Here is a 6,000-nt window from a genome sequence, read left to right as displayed (position 1 = left end):
CAGCTAGGGACTCAAACTCAAGGAAGGTCTTGGAAGGCTTATGGTGCCTTAAGAAAGGTTAATACAGGTGTTGTCTACTCAAATACAACATGAATGATGGGGACAAAACTGGCATAGACTTTGTCCCACTGAATGCTGAATTGATGTCAGTTTATTTCTCTTTCTCTATATTCATCACCCCTTCATTAGTTTCTCCCTGTGGTTCTCTCAGTCAGTCTTCACTCCTTATTTTCCATATGTTCACCCTCTCTCAAGACTTTCTCAAATACTGGGTCACCTTTTTCTTTCTTACTTCACTTACTCTGCTTCACTTCCCCTCTTACTAATCGGGTGTAATAAGTGCAGGTTTAGAACTTGTCCCACCACGGGCAGCAACAGGTGGTTGATGTCCTATTCTTCTCTGTATAACAAAACAGAGACCCTTATGTTCTCCAATGACAGTGAAGGCACAGGAGCTCATATAGTTGCATGGTACTGCTGGTAATTGTGAACTCACGGGTATTTGGAATACCCCCCAATAAAAATGTTAATACCTGGAACAAAAATGTACATTTTCTTGCTCTTTTCTCCAAATATGTGGGCATCACTGATCCACAGCAGCAAGGTGTGCAGGGCAAGCTGAATGAATGAAAGTGCTGCAAGACCTTTATAATGGCAGACTGTGTTCTATACAAATGGCAATAACATAACATCACGTATGCATCAATCTAGAAATATATGCACTCAACAGAAGCAGCGAGCGTGTTGTGTGTTCCTCCGGGTATTAACTATTGCCAAGCAGTGTCATCTTTGTGCAATTCAGGAACAAATTATAAAACAAAAGTGTTGGTGCTTGTCCATAAGAAAGTGGCCCATGGTTGGGAGAAGGTAAAGTGGTGGGGGATTCAAATTTTTCATGAATCAGTGATCTGTTTTGCACAAGATAGGCACAGATTAACATTGTCCTCCCACAATTTTAAGGTGGAATGCTAAAGTCTGACATGGATACTAAAAGCAGGGTCTCCTTACATGAAACTGGGCACATTTTGTGAAAAGGTTTCCAGATCAGCCAGTCTTCCCCTAACAAGACTGTTTAATGTGTTACAAAATAAGTGAAGTGGCACAGACTAGTTCTTAGGAACCCACATCGTGTGTTGCTGAACGCTAATTACCAATGATGCCTTGTGTTGATTCCACCTTATACTTCGTTCTCCCACCACAACACCCTTCATTTTTCTTTCTCACTCTTGCAGGTCCTTTTTTATCCCTGGCCTTTCCATTTGTCATTGTTGCCTATCTTTCTCATGCTGCTTTTTGCTCCCTTTTCGTTCTTATTTTTCGTAGGTTAATTTGTGATAGTGAAACATATGCTCCACTGCCCAAAAATGAGTGCTGTATGTCACAGCATAAATTAGGCATTGCCTAACAGCAGATGTCATTGAAGGGTCTGCCAGTTCATGTATACCATTCTGCATCACACACACAAACAGTAGAATCATATTCATTGGCTGGTTTAAAAAGCTTACCAGTAGGGTAATCAAATGAAGCATCAGGAAAGGTGTGTGGGCCAAAACAGACCATAGCTGTAGTTGGAGAAAACAAAAGTAGTAGGAAAATATTGAGGATTACTTCACGGGTATTTATTTGCAGCCTCCCCTGGGCTAGCTGTGAGCAACAGTTACTGGGTCATGTCACATGTCACAACGTGGTGGTCTCTAGTTCTGTTTGGATGTTTTAGAGAGCGACAGTTATTACAACTCACGTCTCAGATGCAATAACTCAACTGCAAGCAGCAAGGGCAATCCTTAGGTTCCATTTTCCCCTTCGTGGGGCAGGCCCTTGGGAATCTCCTGCCATGATGTTAGCCTGGATGGCTGAGAAGCAGAGCAGATATCTGGGCTGGGCATTGTGCAATAACAGTGCAGGACACAGAGACTCTGGTAAGGGAAAATGGCAGTTTTTAGCACCTGGACCCACAAGTGAGAAACACTGGCATCTCTGCATGTGGAAGACACTGGCCTAAACAAGCTCCAAGACTGGATCAAGAGACACTGGTAGGTGGCAGTGCATGCTGCATCTCTGTAACCGACAGCTTACTACATTAGCTTCAGCATTACGATCCTGCACTGTGCAACAAATTGCAATGGCTACAGTGGCAGGAAGGAAGCTGATGATGCCCACACAGTGAATTTATGTGCACAACTGCATTTTACTATACCGGGAGGGAGCATAAGCCGCCTCTCTATCGGTGATAGATGATAACTCTGCATGCAGAGGCCAGTAAATGTCTAGGTAGGCACTTGCTTTGCACCTAGCCTCCATCTCTAACTCTGGTAATTGTTCTTACCCGTGCCCCAATCTGACTTGACAAACATGCTGTCACATCATGCCCTGGCAGCTTGGCAGCCTCCAGCAGCTGAAGGCAGGGATAGACCGGGGAATAAAGCCATCCCCAGTAAGGATTCTTATACCAGCCATACACTGCACAGAAAGAATGAGCTCAGTGAATGAATCCAGTGCTGTTTAGGGTATTCGAGGGTTCACCTCTAATCAGTGGTGGCTAGTGATTGTTAAAAGTGTTGGGAGGTAAGTATCAACCCTACATTGTACTGACAGAGAGAGTAAGCAAGGCTGACTTCTACTGGAGCTCATGACGATACTGTCCCACTCAGAAAGTTTATAAAACATTATAGCAAATGGGGTATTTACAACACTATTCTCAAATACATGGCAAAAATGACACAGGTTGTGAATGTGGACCTCTTAAATATTCCACTTCTTTTAAAGTGTGGCAAAGAAGGCTGACCCACTGAAGTGATGTTCAGGGTTAATCCACCCCAAAACAGTGTGAGTAAGTGTTCTTAAAGTTCTGATTTTTTCAGCACACTTTCTCTAAGATTTAAATGCCATGCATAATACAGGCAGTTCAGTAAATGGAATTTCACTTGGAAACATTCTTCCCTTGTATATTTTTACGTCTTGATGCTTTGCCTTCCTGCCCCTTCTAGATAGGTTCTCAGTCTCATATTATGACTGAAATTCTCCTTTGAAAGTGCATGGTAAGAAAAAACAAAAAAAAACACAAATCTCTCAATGTCAGGCAAAGGAAAGCAGAGCTACAGACAGCAGTACTGAGCAGTGCTGGTGCACCCTGCTGGCTACTGCATTGCCGCCGGCTCGATTACAAGCCGGAGACAATGCAGCCTGTTTCCCGCTAGGCTGACCTAGCAGTACTCTTAATGACTCCAGCAGAGAGGTCACCGCGTAGGCAGCCACCCTGTCTGAGTTGGGCTGACAGAGTTTTCTGCCCGCCAAACTCTTAATGAGGCCCATAGTGTCTTCAATTCATGAAATTTCTGGAATTTTAAAGCAATAAAAAAAAATCGTCAAAACGTAAGCTGATCACTTTCTTTCTTGAAACAATTTTTTTTTGTCCTGATTGACACGCTTTTCAGTTTTAGTAAATGCATGGCTTATGCGCAACTATCAGTTTGCTGTTTTCATCTAGAATCCTCATGTACTCCTGCCACACAAGGAGTGTACCACGATCATAAGCCATGGATACACACTTAATACCAAGAAATACCATAAATATGTTACCAAAGCAAGGGTGGGTAGAGGGCACATCACTCTCACATGCATTCACGTTTTAACGAGGATGCATATCTCTCACAATAAAATTTATGTTTTGTACAGCTCTATGTGGTGCCATATTGACACCTCTGAGTACTGTACATAACAGTTATAACAGTAACACAGTTTACCCAACTCGAAGGGATGGAGGGTTGACTTGGTATGCCGAAATAGTAACCTATGACTTAGAGGTCTTACACAGATGTCAAGGAGAGCGTGAAACTGACAAAGATAAACCAAGCAATTAAAGATGTATTCTGTTTAAATGAACCATGACTTGTCACAAAACATCATTTCTGTTTTAAACAGGAACATTCCAAAGTTCTAAAATAATTTCACAGTGATTGCAAACTATATTACATAATCAGGTGTGCAGTTGAAAGGAGCTGCAGGCCAAGTGAACACAGAAAAGCTTACTCTACGTGGGTCCCCCTAATCCCATTACCATTCAACAGTACAAAGAAGCAAACTAATTCACTGTGGGCCAACCAGTGCTTGTAATTCAAGCACAAGGCACACAGCAGAACTCTGCATTGTCTCCACATACAAGAATGGCAGCTCTCATCGTTTAGCAAGGCCAACTCAAGACTAGTATAGGTAACACTTTCACTTTTTCAGCGCCAGCACACATGCTAAGCATGTGTAGTCAAACCAGCTAAAGGAACCCGGAAAAATGTAAGCATGAATTTAAAATGCAGCAGCAGATGGTTGTCCACTTCAACATTTTAATTCCATGTTTAGATAACTTCTGTACAGGAGAGTGATGAAATCAGCCTGCATGTCAGCAGGATACCAGGGAAAAGACTGATTTGCAAATCAGCCAGCATAGTCCTGTTCTTTGAAAAACAAAAATCCAGATCAGTTTAGGGGGCACAATAAAATGAGGAGGGGCCCAGCCCCACTAGGCTCCCATGTGGATCTGGCCTTGTCCACAGATGGCAGAGCACCTTCAGGACCGCTTTAAAGGGTCCAGGACTGGGATGGCACCTCTTGGCCTCATGGACTCATGGATAGCAGAGTCCAGGTGCTGGGATCGAGGTTGTTGGAGTTTTCTGTCCCTGAGGCACTAGTCAGGAGGCCAGCCAACTAATCTTTCATTTCACTCTGCGATCCTGGGTTCAACAGATGCAGTTCCACTCCTTCTCACCCAGGCAAGAGGGCAGCAGGCAGTAGGTAAGCACAGCAGGGCAGCAGTCCTACAGAGTGGCAGTCGAGCAGAGTGGCAATCCTTTCAGCAACACAGCACGCCTTCATCCTGGCAAAGCCTACACAGGTCCAAATGTGTGCTTAAGAGTTGGTGTCTTGGGTTCAATGTTTATACTTGGGCCTTCCTTTGAAGTGGGAGATGCTTATAGAAATGTACCTGGATGTCCACAGGATTCCTGCTTTCCCTGTCTCGGCTTCAAACTAAACACAGAGAATATGCAAGCATTTGTGTGGAGGCAGGAAGCAGCCTATTCAAGTGTCTAAATAGATGGACTGTGCTCAGCTATGCCCTCCCATCCTGCCAGTGATGGCCCATCCAGGCACACCCACTCTCTCTTTGCGTGTGACTGTGTAGGAGGAATACACATAGCCTAACTGTCAGTTACACCAAGTCATGTGACCCAGAGACAGGCTGCAGGCACTAAATAGCTAAATCAGGATAATACCAACTTTTTAAAAGTGCCATTTTCAAAATTGTATTCTAAAATCTGACTTCACCATGAGAGATGTTTCATTACAATTCAAAAGACACCAAACATGCCCTGATGACTGGCTCCCATTTGGAAATTATCACTTATTAAATGTAATAAGGTAACACTAATGTTATTCTATGGGAGAGGTAGGCCTTCCATTATTGCAAAACTATTTTAAGAGGTTTTCACTACCAGGACATGTAAAACAAAAAAGCGCATACCCAACTTTTTAAATAGACTGTATCCTGCCATCTGGGCTGTCCAGGGCTTACTCTATGGGTGACACATGTATTAAGAAGAAATGTTTGTTTTGCCAGGATCAGGTAGCAGTTTAAAACTGCACACACAGGCTGCAACAGGAGACCTCAGACAAGTGCTACTGAAGTGGGAGGCACTATTAATGCTGCAGGTTGACTAGTAGCATTTAATTTAGAGGCCCTGGGTACAGGTTGCGACAGTCTCTCAGGGACTTACAAGTAAGCTAAATATGCCCGTGGGATACAAATCAATTCTTCAGAAGAGAGCACGAGCAGTTTAACACTGGGTCGCATTGGTAAAATGTGCACAGTTCTAAAGCTAGCAAAAGCGAAGTCAGCGAAACAGGATTGATGAAGACAAAAAGTTAGGGTAAAAAACCATGCTAAGGATGCCAGTTTCAATATTGCCTCTAAGTTAATCCTAACTGCTTTCATACCAAAATACCAGAGGG

This window comes from Pleurodeles waltl, chromosome 3_2, assembly GCF_031143425.1.
Source record: "Pleurodeles waltl isolate 20211129_DDA chromosome 3_2, aPleWal1.hap1.20221129, whole genome shotgun sequence".
Taxonomy (NCBI): Eukaryota; Metazoa; Chordata; class Amphibia; order Caudata; family Salamandridae; genus Pleurodeles; species Pleurodeles waltl.
This window is presented reverse-complemented; position numbering follows the sequence as displayed.